The sequence below is a fragment of the Melopsittacus undulatus genome, chromosome 7, assembly GCF_012275295.1.
Source record: "Melopsittacus undulatus isolate bMelUnd1 chromosome 7, bMelUnd1.mat.Z, whole genome shotgun sequence".
Taxonomy (NCBI): domain Eukaryota; kingdom Metazoa; phylum Chordata; class Aves; order Psittaciformes; family Psittaculidae; genus Melopsittacus; species Melopsittacus undulatus.
In genome coordinates, this window is record NC_047533.1 from 44,531,300 (window position 1) to 44,548,784 (window position 17,485).

The 17,485-nt window shown below is 38.9% G+C and overlaps 1 protein-coding gene across 1 annotated transcript in view; it reads right to left on the minus strand.

Annotated features, from left to right (window-relative positions):
- GUCY1A1 (guanylate cyclase 1 soluble subunit alpha 1) overlaps positions 1–16,676 on the minus strand; it is a 34,228-nt gene extending 17,552 nt beyond the window's left edge. Inside the window, exon 1 of the mRNA XM_034064862.1 lies at positions 16,601–16,676. The gene's annotated coding sequence lies outside the window, so the exon portion shown is untranslated. The remainder of the gene's footprint in view (positions 1–16,600) is intronic.
- Positions 16,677–17,485: the final 809 nt, after the last annotated feature.

Below are 17,485 nucleotides of genomic sequence, written 5' to 3' on the forward strand. Positions count from 1 at the left end.
GATTTGTCTGTTTCCAAGGATTTTAAGGAGGCTTCTAAAATGCTCAGAGACAACTGCTCAAGTCCACATCAGTAAGTTAATATTTTAAGAAGTCAACGTAAGTACTTCTTAGGTTTATTAAGTTCTGTACAGGTAAGAAGCTTTGGCTGGCTGCTTCATTGTTAAACACATTCAGAAGGCACACACCTTCAAAGCATTAATTTGTTTGGGTGTTGCTGCTTTAGAGAGAACAAGATGTAAGTAACTGGAGCAGAGAGGCAAATCTGATTACAAATTTCCTAGTGGTAGCAGGTGATACCTAATAGAAAAGTGGAGTTGTTGATTTAGGTTGAGGACATCTTGGAAAAAATGTGTCCTTGTGAAGAGGAGTGAAATGTTTTCCTGTATCTCTCCAGTCAGCAACTAACCCATCAACTGAAATGTAAGGATGCCTCATTTACCTCTTTCCGGTAATTTAGTCCTGTCATTAACACAGTAAATACATTTGCTAACCTACCACGGGATAACTGTGTCATTACACAAGAATAATTTTAAAACCATATCGTGTATAACTTGCGTATTAGGGAAAGCGCACAGTAGGGACAGGATTTCTAAATCTGCAGCAGCAACAGAAATGTAATTAAAATATTAATCAAACCATATAGCATAAAGAACATAACTATAGAAAGAAACTGCAAAGCAGAGGAATTGAGCTCTAGGAGATTCCAAATACAGGTGACCATTCAATCCTAAATCATGACCACTCTTGTGTAGACATTGGCATTACCTATACTACAAAGTAGCACCCTTTTTCCAGCAAGATCTAGCCTCTTTCATGACACAGATTTTTGCTACTTGAACAAAGGCAGTAACTGATGAAAATCCTCTCTATACATCAGGATGAGACATAATATTGGACAGTGGACTTCACAGTAATTTACTGGTACCCAAGAAATTGCTAGATTCAGCAAATTCCACTCTAGGTCTCAAAATATACTTTATCAGGCATCAACTTTTCTGCTTGTTCCTGCAAACTTCCACCCTTCTTTTTGACAAGTCATCCCCAGTGCTGATCTAGCCCTTTGGAGTAGTCTTACCGTTTTTTCTCCAAAGCACTAATTGCCATTGTGTGCTGTGCAAGCCCATTTCCAGTGTCCTTACAGACAGACATAGCTCTGCCTAGGGCTAATTCTAAGATAAGTATATTCAAAAGTTTTCTGTAAATCACAGCATACTTTTGATAGTAAGGAAATACCACAGGACACCACAGCACTTACTGAACTATCTAATGGAACTGCAGTGATGACTAAGCTAAGTAAGTACAAGGTAGTAAATCAGCTATGATAAAATAATATGTCACAGCAATCAATTATTATTTTAACAGTCCAAACATTTTAGTAAATCCAAATTCAGTGTTGTAACTCATCCCAGTGACTGTCCTACATGACTTCTTCAGGCAAGCTAAAAATCTAGCCCTTGCTTGCAAGAAAGACTTTCTCTCGATGTAACGTGGAATTTCCTCACCTTTCCACCTTTTTTTTCTTTATCAAGTGTTTTAATAAACAGAGAAATACAATCAAGTGTTTCCTCTGTGCTCCAGGTTGAATGGATTGTGACCTGTGTTGCTGCAACATTAGATAGTTACAATGCCAGGAGATGAAGAAAATAATTACCTTTGTTTTCAGAGAAGAAAATAAGTTCTCTCCTTTTCCATCTTGTCCCTATCGTAATCAGCAGAAAATAAGTTTCAAGGAATATATAAATGAACTTCAAAACTGCTAATGTGTCTCATTTTAAGGTCATTATGAGACAGACATTTCTGCTGCAACTGACAGGACAAGGAAATGGCCTTAAGTTGTGCCAGGGGAGGGTTAGATAGGGTATTAAGAAACATTTCTTTACTGAAAGGGTTGTCAAGCACTGGAATAGGCAGTCCTGGGAAGTGGTTGAGAGACTTTCCCTAGAGGTATTTAAAAGATGTGTAGATGTGGCACTTAGGGATATAGTTTAGTGATGGACTTGGCAGTGGTAGCTAATGTTTGGACTGGATATTCTTTAAGGTCTTTTCCAACCTATATGATTCTGTGATACTGTAATTCTGTGATTTGTGTAATACGATCTGTAATAAGGTACCTTGACATTGAAAACTGTTCTTAAAGACACGGAAAAATTCTGAAGTGTCACTGAATTTCTGATACTGATTTTGTGACTGACTCATTTCTCTCTAATGGTCTGAAGCAAATCCCTGGACCCAAATATATCCCTGGGAGAAGCCCAGACTCCAGATGTGAAAGTTATATTGCAGACACATCTCTGCTTTCAATTAAAGGCACAGGGGGAGTCCTAATTACTTCACTCATGTTTTGGCATGTAGCTAAAGGAAGGACTTATTCCCAAATGTTGTTTATAAAATATATATTTGTCATTTTAAGTATCGCATGTACTTTCATAGGGTAAATATTTTTCCTACGCCAGGACCAAATAACAGGGAGGCATGCTGAGAAGATAGCGTGGGAAAAATACTCTCTTCCTGTGAGTCAAAACCTATCTGTGAAAACACTCCATAGCAAGCCCAGCAGGCAGTCTCACAGCACCTGATTCTCTGCCTCCCTGCTCACATGCTCAGGCAGACAGCAGCCTTTGGTTGTGGCACATCCTTGGACCCTCATCCCAGTTCAAAGCATGGCTTGTACCACCAGATAAGCAGCTTATGATGGAGATGCTACCCCTGAAAACCCCAACCTGCTTACACTGTGGGAACTCTTGAAGGCGATTGCTCATGGGCAGTTTTCCTGAAGCAGTCAATGATACCTCACAAACACTAAAAATAACCTGCTGTACGTAACCCTAACACATTATTTAGGTTGTTTGGTATTTTTTTATAATGAGAAATCCTGCTACTGAACTGACATAACTGTTGACAACTCAAGTGACCTGGGTACAAAGATGAGGAAACTATTGAAACAGAGGAGGTGCTGCAATGAGGACAGGCAAAACCAAAAGCAATCTACAGTGTCTGGAAACTATTCTCACACTTTAAATTAATATATTTTAAATATAGCATTTAATCTGCATTTGCAGTCCATGAAAGTACAATACTTTCATAAAAATCATAAGAAGAAAGATAAGAAATAAATTAATGTCTTCAGAACTCTTTCATTTCAAGAATTAAAACTTGTCCTGAGGACATGTGGTATTTATGACAGTTATCAGGAGTTAAATGTAAAGACAGAAGTCTTGCCTACAGCAAATGGAATGTAAATTAGAATCCACAAAAGGAGAAGGGCTGTGCTTCTACAATATGAAGTAATTATCAACAGTTGTTCTTACTGATTCTTTACGAATACCTACTTACAACTGCATCTCTCAAACTTACTGATGCATAAAACTTCTCTCATACAACTGGACCTCAAACTTCAAATGCCCACAAAATCTGATTTTTACTTAATTCATAGATCAAACTTTTTTTTTTTTTAGGAGCAGGGAAATTTTTAGCTAGCATTCATGACTGAGCCAGGATTGCTGCATCATGTGGAATAAACTATTTAAAAAATCCAGATTTCCAATGCATTAAGTAAATTCTCATTTGAGAGCCATGGTCTAGATTAACTGTGAAGCATGATGATAAAATAATTACCCTACTTCTTCAAAGACACTTTTCCTGCTGAGACTCCTACATGCATGCATTCATCTGATTGAAATTCAATGTGGGTAACTGCTTCCACAACTGACACACAGGTTTGCATAAACACCATTATTGTTTCTATTTTCCCAAAGATACCGAAGCATTGTCAAGTAATACAAAACATTGATTGTAGTGTGGTACGACGGTGCTTATGGTTAAACATTCCCTTTGTGTTCACAACTTGAAATTATAATGAAGAGCAAGTTTTATAAATAAAGGTCCCCAAACTCTGTATTTCTTAAAGAACTGTTTGAAAACTACGTCTGTAGAAAGCAAAGTGTTTCATTAGTAGATTTCAATTGCAGAGTTTTCTGACTGAATATTTGCCACCTGCCACTTCTGTTTACAATGCCGACACAATCATTTTTGCACTGAAAATCACTGACAGCTACCTTTCAGATTTATTTTTAGTTAAGCACTCATGCCAATTACCGTTGAAGTCAATAGCTGGTTTCTGGACATAGCAGAAACAAGATTAACCTAACAAGTCTGTGACTTTTATCACAGAAATACTGATTTGCATCTTTCTTATTTTTGAAGCCAAATAAGCCCAGGCTTTTTTTGTTTTGCCTTTTCACAGGTTGGTGTGCAGAATGTGATGGTAAACACTGAACTGAGGTATTTGAGACTCTGGAGAAGTCAAAAACTATGCATGGAAACCTAACAGGAACTTCTAATTAGTGAAAATCATTTATCCCACACCAGCAAGGTTATGTTCTCGTAATTTTTCTGATAGAGAAAAAAAATACATTAATTGAAGAAGAGTATTCAACCAGAATAGATGAGTGAAGAGCTGTTTTCACAGCCATCATGCAGCTACTGATTCTGTTTTAGCTAAAGCCCATGGCAAAGAAAGCAGCTCTGAAGAAGAGGAGAAATCAGCTACTTTCCCAGTTGTTCTCTTCCATGGTATTGGCAAGGAAGGACCATCAGGCACCTCCTTTTTTATTAAATGCTTACAGAGTTTCTGCTAGAAAACAGGTTTAAAGTCATTTAAATTGCTGATTTGGCATGTGCATTGTAAATGAGCACCTTAATTTTTTATTTCCCTGATTGGCCTGTCATTTTTCTCAAAATGTAAGGGCAGCTACAGCTATTCACAGCCCATCCCTTTCAAAATCTGCCAATTTAAATAAAGATATGAGCAGTGGATCTTACCTTTGAAAACCACAGTTGCAAAGCCTATCAGCACATCCTCTGAGACTGAATGCTCTAGGAATAAATTAAAATTCCAATTTCCCTGTTGAGCAGATCAGTTAGTTGCTTTCTAATACTCCTCTGGAAAATACAGCAGATATGCATTTAAAGCAGAGAAAGGTAAGTAATTACAGTAAATATATAAATTTATATTATCTTTGAAAACACAGGCTTCTTTTTCACCAAAATTATGAAGCAAAGTAAAGATGAGATGTTTTGTGAAATACTGAGCTTGCACATGTGGTATTAAGAGAAATTAATGCTGTTAATTAATCACAGTAAATATGAACTCAATGACTAAGGCTAGCCTGATGTTAGTGTATACCACCTCTATAACAAAACTAAATATTAGAGAAGTCAAGACACGGATTTTGGCTTCCTGTAGACTGTTCAATCTGTGATGCTTGTTATTGCCTCCAGTGCAATTGCTGGGAGTTATCAGAGTTACTGATCCTTCAAATCCTTCCGTTCAATTTATTCTACTTCCCTTTTAAGCATGTGAAAGAAATCAAATTGCACAGATTTCTCAGATTACTTTTGCATAGGAAACGTCAGCAAATGCAAATGACAGCAGCAGAGAGAATAAGCCATGCAAACATAACTCAGAGATAATGCCATGTTTGCCACATATTCTGTAAGTGGAACTTCCCCTTGGCCTTGGTGGCAATTTCATGTAGAGACTGAGGTGAAAATGTAGCTCTGCAGAAAAGTAAGCTGAAAATATTTATGGGTCATTCAGCTTTGACACATCTATTTAAAAGTGAAAGGACTGTATGGGACAGACAACAGCAAAAATCTAGGTTATTCAGATCTAGAAATGTGAGATCCTTTATAAAGGAATTTCTTGTTTAAATAATACTTTCATTGAAAATCAGAGGATTATTGAGACATTAACACAAAAAAAATACATGACATACATGCTACTTCTCCAAACTTTCAGTGCTGCTAAACAATGAAGATTCATCCTTATGTCTAAAAAATTACCATCAATTTGAATCACAGAATAGTAGAAGCCTCAATTAGTGCTGCTTCCCCAATTATAATAGATGCATTTAGAAAGATTTGTCATGTCTTAAACCATGGATTATACTGATTCAAGTGCATTAACTGCTGAATTGCAGCTTCTTGTAACAGTATCAAAGCTGAATATTAAATCCCATAAAAATAAAAATAATGTCATCCATCTTTTTGGAAGTTTAGCACCTGCTTCAGTTCCTGTTATTTCAGTGATGGAGTGCTGGGCACAAACAGGCACAGAAACATACGCCTGGCTCGAAATACTTGTAAATTTCATTGATATTCACTCATTTCTGTGGCAGACATTTCAGATTAACAGAGATTAAAGAGATTAAGAGATTTGGAGGAATGAAAATCCAAGAAAGGGTTAACAAAGCATAGACTGCAGAATCTCTCATCAGATGTACAATCACTGGCCTCTAATTTGAGGTAAAAATTCAGGGTTTAAATATGTAATAAAGGTAAACTAGATGTATTTAAACCATAAGGATTCTCCTGCTACTTTTCCCACATCCTTTTGTGACTTCTGGGGCAAGACTTTCAGGCCTTTGTCTCACTGGGAAAATGCAGGTAACTTTTCCATAAAAGAAGGGGGATGATTTCACCAGAGGACTTGGATTTTCCAAGACTAGAATCATATGAAAAACTTTCACCAAAAAATATGTTTTGTCATGGAAACTAATAAGCTTCTGTGATACACAACATGAACGTTATACATTGTAGGAATAATGAGGTAATCGTCCTGGGGTTATTAAACTGTCCATAGTTTTTCGTTTCACAACCTGTATAACTGCATTAACTGTAACAATGTTAACATCACAGATTCTGCTCTTTCAGACCAGAGTCTAAAAGATCAAAACTTTGTTCTAGTCCTCAGATTGCAGTTTTTCTCATTTATCAGAGCACTATTTTGCAATACCTATTGTCTTTATGTCAGAGAGAAAAAGGAGAGAAGGGAGATACATACGATTTTGTTTTAAATGGCACTGATTTAAAGGCCAGATACACATAGTTACTGAATTAAGATTTCATAGTTTTGCATTTTTTTTCCTCAAAGACATTTCACTTCTCTTTTGTAATATGTTTATAAGGAGGCTCTTTTCTTTCTCCATCAGGCCTTCTGAAATACCAATTAGTGCTGCACAGGCATCTGAGATCCCAGGATGGAAACACTACTTACCTAGCTTACTTGAAAGCCCTGACCTGCAGTCCAGTGAGGCAGCACAGAAGTGCACTTATGTCAGCAATCACCAAGAACTGCAAGCCAAGCCCTCCTTGCACTGTGCCACCACAGAAGGTAAGGAACTGTACGGGAACTCATTTCTTAATTCAAGGAGTGGCAATTTATGCTTCAGTGCTGGCAGCCTTTGGGTTTCAGTGCTCAGGAAAAATGAGCACAGAACACAGATTGAGTCTTGCTCTAGAGGGTAGGGCTCCAAATGTGAGCATCAGCTAAGGAGAAGTAGCAGCAGATAGGCTTGTGGAAATAACAGCTGACCAATGGACATTGCCAGTCACCTTTGAAGGTTGAAATCTGAACACTCAAGTAACAGGCAATGACTGTGTAGGATCTTGGCTGCATTGACTTTATTGAGGCAATGGAGTCATCTCAGTTGTACTTCACTGAGGATCAAAATTAATATCAAATGATAAACATCTTTATCTCAACACTTCAGCTTGTGCAATGATAGATAAACTACCCAGATATTGTGAAGCTCAGTTTTAATGTAGGACCCATCCCACACCAAAGGTCCTTCAAGTACTTTTCCCCACCAAAATGGAGAAGAACAACCACTCTGTATGTGCTGTTTTTTAAATCTGTAAAATGGGCATCTACCACTTAATACCTGTTTTTTTTTCATTATATTAAGAAACCACATTCATTTCAAAAATGGGGCCAGGCAACAAGATGTCTCTTACATGCCATGTCGCATAGTGGCACTGTGAATAATAGCTCAAGCTAATACAGAAAACATTTCATCTGTTTCAGAGGTGAAAGGACAGACAGATTGGACAGTGAACTGTGGGTGAAAACCTAAAAATGAGCCAAAATCAAATTCCGGCCCTGGCAAGTTCGTATTTACTCAGAGTACTTCAAATGGGTTCTGAATGGCCTTGGAATAGAGTACCCTGAAAAGAAATGCTCCTTTGATGGTTAATGTTGACAAAGTTAACGTTTTTTGTTCACTGGGCTCACGATAAAAGAAAACATCTAACAGATAACAAGTTTTACCTCTGTATTTGTGTATGTGCACATAGCCAGTACCCCTTCTTCTAGAAATATATGAAATTTCATGATGAAAAGGCTGAGGGACCATGTGTATAGTTAAGCAGGTGGGAAGGAATGAGAGGCATGAATTTCTAGAGGATATAACTAGAAACCTAAGTTTAAGGATAAAGAATGGTAGCATTTCCTTCATGAAGAATTTCTTGCCAAGATGTAGACAGTATCTTTTTAAGCCTTTTGGCATTCTGGAGCATCCAGAAGTACCATGAATCTCGTGGTGTACACTCTTGACTGGTAAAAACAAAACAGGAAAGAAAGTTTGCTGCACTGTGTATGATTTCTTTACATGGGGTCAGAAACCTTTGACATTTCCGCTTACAAGTTTAGGTGATGTTGAAAATTCAAAACATTGTTTTAAATATTTGTACCTGGCAAGTTTCAATGAGGCAAAAGCACTAACTTTACAAGTATCCTGTGACAATGGAGAAATTAAGTTCTCACAGTATCACAAGTATCTCTACATCATATTCATGTTGTAAACCCTTGCTCTAGGTTTTAAACTCTGTTTATAACAGGCAGCTAAATCCCACGCTGCCCATACTATACTGACAACAGGATTCCATTCCTAATTAATGCAGCCTCTTTGCTAAAAGACAGTACCAGATCTAAGTTTAGCATTAAAGATCTGAATGCATTGATTAATATTTTACTAAAGATTATGAGTGTTTTCCATGATTGCAGAGTAACAGTTGGCAAAGAAAACACTGAGGATATGTTATAGAAAATCTTGCATAAACTATATTATTTTTGTGTATTTATTCCAGCATTAGACAGATCAGCCATTTACAATACAGTACATTACAGAAACTGCAATAAAATACAACTATTTTTTTAAATACTTCAAGCCCATTAGATGCTTTTCTGCCACTGCTACTCTCATTTCAGTTTCTTATCTCATTTTTAACTTATTCCACTTTATTGCTAACAAAAATCTGCCCACAGCATGGGCAGGGATGGATGTTCTTTTTTAGCTTTTACTACATGTAAATCATAATCCTGTATTCCATCAGTACTCCTTACTCTTCACCACTTCAAAGCCTATTTGAAAAAATACTTTTAGCTTTTAATTCCCCTCTATCTATCATTTAAACCTAATTTTGCTTAGAATTTAGGATTACTTAGGACTGCAAATTATTTTCAAAGAAAAAAGGGAAGGAAGAGATCATGAAACCACATTTCATATATTACATTAATCAATCATTAAAAACATTTTAATGGTATTTGCTAGTGCCAGTCTCTAATCTTCTAAGAGAATAAATATTCTGTGATGATGCCCACCACTATCTCACACATGATACAGTTGCACACTTCAAACTTTGACTAAGCTGTGATGTTATGTTTGGTGTTATTATGGTCAGTGACTTTTTCCACATATAATTGAATATTAATGCATTTTCCACACAGATTTGGAGCATGTAACATGCAGAATAAGTGCAGAGATGATTTAAGTTGATACCGATTTTCAGATCAGCTGTAGACTTCTTGTCCTACTACAAATGTAGTCTCTGCCTCCTTGAGCCTACCAAAATATTTTGCAAGCCATGCCTAACTTATGACTGGAAGACTGCTCTCTATGCTACTTCACTGCCACCACACTATCAAATATTTTTTTTCTGTGGGAAGGGAAACATTTCATTACTTTTTAGCATTCATGTAGGCTACCGTTCAGTCAGTGAGATCAATACTTGGTCTGCAGGTGAAAATTCTTATGGAGGTTTTGCTTAAACCTGAATAATGGTTTTTAACCATCTGTCTGGTGAGTTCATCCTTGGGCAGGTTGCTCAGCAGACAAATTGTGCCAGTTATTTTGCATTTTGCTTCTTCTCTATTGCTGTTGCTAGGTGTATTCTTTGTTTACTTTAACCTCCCAAAAGGTCCAAATAAGATCAGGGCAATACCCAAATATGGAGTAGAAGATGATGTTTGACTAGAAGGGTTTGCCCTCTGAATAGTTATAAGACAGAAAAATGGGATATGAAAAGAAGAGGTCAGATGCCTCTTTTAGAAGTGGGAAAATAAGGCATGCTGGACATCACAAAAGAAAGGCTGCTGCTGAGCTAAGAAGTGAATGTAGACCTCTTGAACTGAGTTGCACAAGTTTTTTTGGCCAGGAGTTTAGTAGATCTGAGTGATTTACAAAAATCAGGTCAAAGCTGATAAAAATCTGAAGTCAGATTTTAAAAATAAATATGAGAATACTGCACATTTCTACAAGTGAAATCCAAATATATTTTGCAGGTAGGATTTGTAAAAGGGTGTAGGTGCAATATATAAAAGCAGAACAAGAAAGCTGTCCTCACCCTATAGGTTCATGGCTAACACACACTCGGTTTAACTTAATTTTCTCATTTCTATAAGCTCTGTAATTACTTATAGGAAAGACATTTCCTCTTGGCTGGTTTTATTAGTACTATGCAACCTGTTTGAGAACCTTTAACTTTAACTGCGATAAAATAAGGAATAGCTTTAAACTGAAAGAGGGGAGATTTAGATTAGACATTAGGAAATAATTCTTCACTATGAGTGTGTCACAGGTTGCCCGAAGAAGTTGTGGATGCCCCATCTCTGGCAGTGCTCAGGGCCAGGCTGGATGGGGATTTGAGAAGGTCTCCCTGCTCATGGCAGGGCGGTTGGAATTGGATGATCTTTACGGTCCTTTCCAGCCCTAACCATTCTATGATTCTATGATAAAATTAACTGTAATTATTTCCATCACAATTTCCTCAAGATTTTGAGGGGAAGAGAAGAAAAAAAATCAGTTCTACATTGACCAAAAGCCTTGAGAAGCTTCACAAGACAATCCCTCCCTTCACACCATTCTTCCCATGCGGAAATTCTAAAACCCTACCTCCAAATATGCTTTATGAGTTCTACAGCCTAACAGCTGTATTTTCACCAAAATTTGAACAGTTTATCAATGCACCAAATATTTTTTCTCAGCATGAGGCAAGTGGTTTTGCACTCTCAGCTTGCAAGTGCAAATCGACAACTACAAAGACTGTTTTGGCAAAAGAAAAAAAATAAGTTAAAGTTAGATTGATGCATGCTTTCTCCAAAGACAGGGAAATTTTAGCAGTGCTATTTAAAACAGGGTCTGCAATGAGTATTTTAGGCTCCAGGGTGCCTGCAGTCAGGACTAGGGAGCCACACAGCTATTAATATAAGCAGACACCCCTCCCTGTTAACCAGAAGGCAGCAACTGGGTATATTGTCTTGTGTTTTCAAATCATAGAAATAATTATGAGCAACTGTAAAATCACAGTTTTTCCAAGCAGCAAACTGAAACTCTTTCTGAGGTGTTCCTCCATTGTAGTCAGGCCTTTACTATTGCTTTTTCTTGTGTGAAGAGTTTCTGTATTTGTCGAGGAAAAAAATCAGCTTTCCCTTAAGAACTTTTGTCAGTCTCCATCTGTATCAAGTGCCAAGTGAAAGGAGAGGTTAAAATTAAATTAAAGACATCTTTACCTTGGTCAGCATTAGAAAGGCAGTCACCACTATGTAACACACTACTATCTAATATACCACAGAGAAACCTACTATTCATTAAAAACAGGGAGTTTAGCAGCAACTACTGTATGTGGCATCACAGAAAATGTAAGTTTTACTGTGCCCTCTGGAATCAATGACATTCTAGAAATAAACCAGAAAGATTCCCACAAAATATATTTTCTCCACAAGAGTAGGGAAATGTATTTTTGTTCTGAATAACTTAGAATGAAGCTGGGGAAGAGATTCACTTCATAAATGTATGTTTCTTTCAATTTCCTTTTGTGGAAGAGAAAATAATCAAAGGACATTAGCACACTGCTTTCTAGCAAGGACCTTTTACTCACTGAAACAACTGGATGACTTGCATGGGATATTCCCTGAAGCTCTCTAATACAAATAACTGTCAAGGGCTTGATTCCACAACATCTTTGATAACATCTTTGGAACTGGTTCCAGCCTCCTCCATGATGATGCACGCACCCTGCTTTCTCGATTACAAGTCACATAATTAAAGCTCTCTTCCTGAGCCACTGCACAGCTGACCTATTTTCTATATGTACTTGTCCAAAACAATCAATGGGCACATTCATGCATAAAGTGCAAGGCACAGATGAACAGTAGCCAGAGAGGGTTTAGGACAGCCCTGTGCCCTGTAGTCCCATGCTGGGATGCAAGTCTTCCGGCATTTTTCCCCTCTGCCCTAGGGCAGAGAAAAAGTGGTCCTGGCACTGAAGCAGGGACAGCATAGCATTTGCTTCACATTCAGGTAGATATATATGAATAGGAGGTATAGACAGTGGGTCTCATGAAAAAAAGTATCCTCTCAGGAATTATACATAGGGTCATAGCTTGGTTATCATCTAGGCTTAGTGTGCTGCCTGTAAGAAATTAACCTAATAGTGCAGACTTGCATGACAAGGTGGCTACTTCTAATAATAACAGGACATCATTCTCTTGAAACAGCTACTTCTAGTATGAATATGCAATAAGAAAATCAATTCACAATGTTAGGGCATTCAATGCACTTAGAAAACCTATCATATAATAAGAAATATGAATGAAAAATAAGTGGAAGTGAGTATCACAAGACTATGCTCTGATAGGGCAAGACTGTCCCAAAGGCTGAAGGCCTGCGGAAGCCCTAAAGCTCAAATTTACCTAGCATCTGAAGCAATGAACAGGACTTGGTGAGGTACCTCTATAGTGAAGTAAAATTAATCTGTAAACAATGTATTTGTTCTGACTTAAGCCATGAAGCAGCAGAGCAACTGACAGCACTGAAACCTGCATTCCTACAAAAAGGGAGTAGATGTCAGCTTATTCCGGACTCTGCATCTACAAAAGTAAGTGAGCATCCTGTGTGAGCTCTTATAAATGAGCAGCCAAAATGAGAAGGCAGCACTAACACTGAGCCAAGAGTGGCATCACCTGAGTAGGACAACAAAACAATGGGAAGAACAGAATATTAACAAACGAGTAGCAATCAAGATCTGTGTTATAATTAAAATGCTTCGTTAGAGATATTAACATGGTCTATTCAATTGTTTCATAGCAGGTGGATATATAAGCAAAACACTTATGAAAAATATCCCTTCTCTAGCAAATTTTGCTGCCTTTATTGAAAAGTAGACAAATAAAATTCTTTGTTTATGCCCTAGCTAGAAGCCCTGGTCAGAAGCCCAATTCCATTTATGCACATGATGAAATTCTACAGGAATTTAAAAATTAAGTGGATACTAATATTTGATCCAGAACAGCAATGCTTTCTTGATAAAAGACTTATGCCCCGAACACTGACTGAAAAATACAGTATCTGTTCAATGATAATCTTGAATCTTTGTTCTACTCCTGGTATAACCCGTCACACAAGACTTCCTGAATAAATCTCATATGCATTAGAGCAATAGCTCAGATGCTCAAAACATGCTGAATAGAATATTTAACGTGACGTAAATGTGAGATTTGGCTTAATTTAAATTTCAAGTGCTAAAAATCTTAATTGCAACACTAAGCATCTAAATAAATGCAGTGAATTTTAATAAACATATAGACAATAAAGGTCTTCAAAAAGGAAATAGTACAAAATGTGCAAGGAATTCCAGCAAAGGAACTCTAATGGCAGCTCTCCACCGCTCAATTTTCATTTGCTAATAAAATGTGCAAGCTGAAACACACTGATTTCTAAATATCATAACAACAACATTTCTTAGAACATGTCCTGTAGTTTCCGATTAACTGTTTTAAACTTATTTTTACCTCTGTTGAGCTCTTCTTAAATGAGTAAGTTTGTATAAAAAAAGGAAATTGGCTGCTTGTCTACAGAGTAAACGCAAAATGCATCCAGTATCTTCCAATACATATTTCCTTGTTGATAATTTAGAATATTTTGTCAGTTTCCTTAAATTACTGAGGTGCTTTTTTCTTTTAACGAAGTTATAATTTATAACAACTCATTTCAGTTATAAGGAAAATAGCTGCATTTGCTACAAACTCGACTTGGACTTCCTGGATTGCTTATTTTGAGTCTCAGCATTTTTTTTAGACTTGCAAACATATGGCATTTATCTTCATAAAGGCTGTGGTATTTTACATTGTATTATGTGACATAACCGTTTTTTGACTGCTACTGCTGTTTTGAGTATTATGTTTTATTACAAACTCTTACTTATGTTTTGATTTCACCATGGGATCTGTTTTGCAACAGTCTGTCATAGAACGGTTAAAGACAGGTTTCTTGAAGAATGCATTAATCAGAATAAGACTCATACACAAGACTTCAGTGCTTATTTTTATGGACACAACATTAAAGACCAACCTTGACTTCTCATTTATAACAGTTCATCAAAAGATCAATTGAATAATATAAGTGAATACTCGGCAAGTGAACCAGTGAGAGAGGCAACAGTGAGCCATTTTATTAATAATGTCAAAAAAGGCTAAAAAACCCACTGCAGAACTAAATTCCTTACTTTCTTCTCCAGCATTTCCCTCATGATCTTGCATTGTCATGACTAGCAATAGCTGCAAGTTATAGAATTCCACCAGAAAAAATACAACCATGAGATCTCAAGATGTGATTTTCTTCTTTCTTCTTCCTTACATTTCCTGCCCGCTTTAAATAAGCATGATTTCAGCAATTGCTTTTCTCTTCTGAGAATTTGCAGTGTAGTCTTTTGTACCACCATTACGGTATTCCTCATGCTTTCTTACAATCATCTAGTTCATTTAAGGTTCTTGCTATTGGCAAAGCAAAGAGAACAGTCATCAGCACTGCAGAATGTATTGCCATATGTAACACCCCAGAGCAACACAATCCAAGCAAGACACTTCACTACTATAAGAAGAACTTCCCATGCTTGCATTTGTAACACATCACACATTCTCTGGTTGCTTAAATGGCTTAACTTCTCTGATTGAATAATTATGTAAATGGTCTGTTACTGGAATCTCTTTCCATTGTGGGCTGGTACCACCTTTTGCTCCTAACCCTGGAAAAGCAGCAGACCCATTTATGTGACTGAAAGTATATGCTGCCTTGTGCCTACTTTCTGTGGTATGAAACAAATCCTCTTAATCATAACTACAAGAAAAGGGAGTGGCTCCATTGGGAGTCTTAGGAAAAACTGTAGGATTAGACCATTTCCAAGTAAGTAAAATACTTTGTTCTATTCATAGAAAGATAATTAAACTCTACACTTGTTATGAAAACGTGCACTGTTACATTTTTCTGTAACTCTGTACTCTGAGACTTCACAATGGAAAATCTGACTGAATAAAAATGGCTTTTTTCCTACTAGCATTTCAACTACCAGAACTCTTACCAGTTCTCTTTAGACCAACCCATATGCAGGCCAGTGTAACCTGTAGTCCAGTGAAAGTGCAGAACCCAAATCAAGCATTGCATACAGTTAATTTCAGCGTAGTACTCATTGTTAGCAGTACTGAATCCTTGCTTAGGATTTTTTTCCAGTTAATTCATCCTTCGAACTTAGAAAGCCATCTCCCTGTATACACAAAGTGACCAGCTCTGAAAACAGAGCCATTTTAGGAGCAGCATTAGATCAAGCTTGAGTGTACATAACAATGTATAAAAGTACTCCTTTACAGAAGAAAGAAAACTTTTCAAGTGTTGCATGTTTATACATAGAGATGATTTTATACAATGACTACTAGGCCTAGGCTAGTAACGGCCACTGAACTTTAGCCACAGAAACAACTCTTATCCACTCAGAAAAAGAATTAGAAGTGTAAAGTCTTGATAAAAACAGAAAGAATGGTGGCGCAAAGAAAATCAACTGAAAACGTAAACTGCCAATCTTAATGAACACAACACAGTCTGGGGTTTCATTTTTTCTTCCTAGAATAAAAAGAATTTAAATAACAAATGCAAAAATGCAGTCATTGTTAAAACATCGAGTATGTGATTAAATACCAGGTTTGTGTCTAATTCATGAAATGCAATGATATGAATTACTCTGAAAAACCAGATAAGAAACCTTACCTAAGTACAATGCAGTAACACTAGCTTGAATAGGTTTGAGTCGCTTGACGGGCAGCGGCAGTTAGCAAATTCTTAGAGAGCCTCACAATGCACAAAGGCAGCCAAGCACCCCTCCTGGCTGGAGACCTCTGCGAGCTCCCAGGTGGCTTCCAGCCCCAAATCGCGACATTACGCCGCTCAGGACCACATCTGGCTCAGGGCAAGGTGCACAGGGGGCTCGGGGCACTGAGAGGAAGGGGCTTCCGCGCCCCACTGCCAATCAAGGGACTCAGCACCACACCTTGAGCCGGCCGAGAAAACCAGCCCCGGCCCTGCCCCGAGCTCCCCTCTCCCTGCCGGCACAACCCGCCGCCCCGTCCCAGCGCTGTCCAGGGTCCCCGCCGCACCGCCCCGCTCCGCTCATCTCCGCGCCCCGCTCCGCGCCCCGTCCGCGCCGCTCACTCACCATGCCGCGGGGGCTACCCGCGGACGCGCAGCCCCGCGGAAGGGCTCTGTGAAGGGCACCGCTGCCGATCCCTGCCACCGCAAAGGTGTATTTGGGGAGCGGGCGCGGCGCGGCGGCGGGGCCGTCCCGGCGGGCGGGCGGGGGCCCGGCGGGAGGGGCCTCCCTACCGGCCCAATCAGGGCAGGGGCGGGCGGCCCCGGGCCGCGGCGGGGGTGGTGGCGGCCCGGGGAGGGTTTGTAGCTGCCCCCGGGCGCCCCCGGCAGCGCTGCCCGGCCCCCAAGAACCGCGGCCGCGGAGCGCCGGCGGCACGGTGCGGGGTTAGTGCAGCGGTCGCTGTGCGCGGGGCGGCAGTGGGGCTTCGGAGGGCGCGTATGAACCCGGCTTCGTGCAGCGCCGCACGGAGCTGGGTGTCGAGATATGTCACTTGCGCAGTCAGGAGGTTCTGCGTGCGGCTCCCGCGCGGGTAGGAGCCAGTGGCTGCAGGGGTGGCAGGGCGTGGTGGTGGCTGCTGTGCTTTGCACACAAGCATCCTTCCGAACGCTCTTTGGTTTGAAAATCGTGTGCTAGCATATTCGTTTCGTTTGCACTTCCCCTACCACGGCTTCCATGTACTCGTTGCTGGTAATGACACTGTGCAATCCATATCATACACGTTTTCATTCTAGCTTTGGATTGCGACTATTGAAAGTAACAGCCAAGCAATGGCAGAAAGGAAACAATACCTGTCCAAATAAGCACAGAAAGCAAGAATCATTCAAAAATACTGGATAGCCAGGTTCAATTTAGAATACAGAATCATGAAACACTTACAGAGTTGCCCAAGTCTGAAATTATACCCTTAATTCTTGTATGTCACCACTGAAACAGAATGACAACTCCACACTT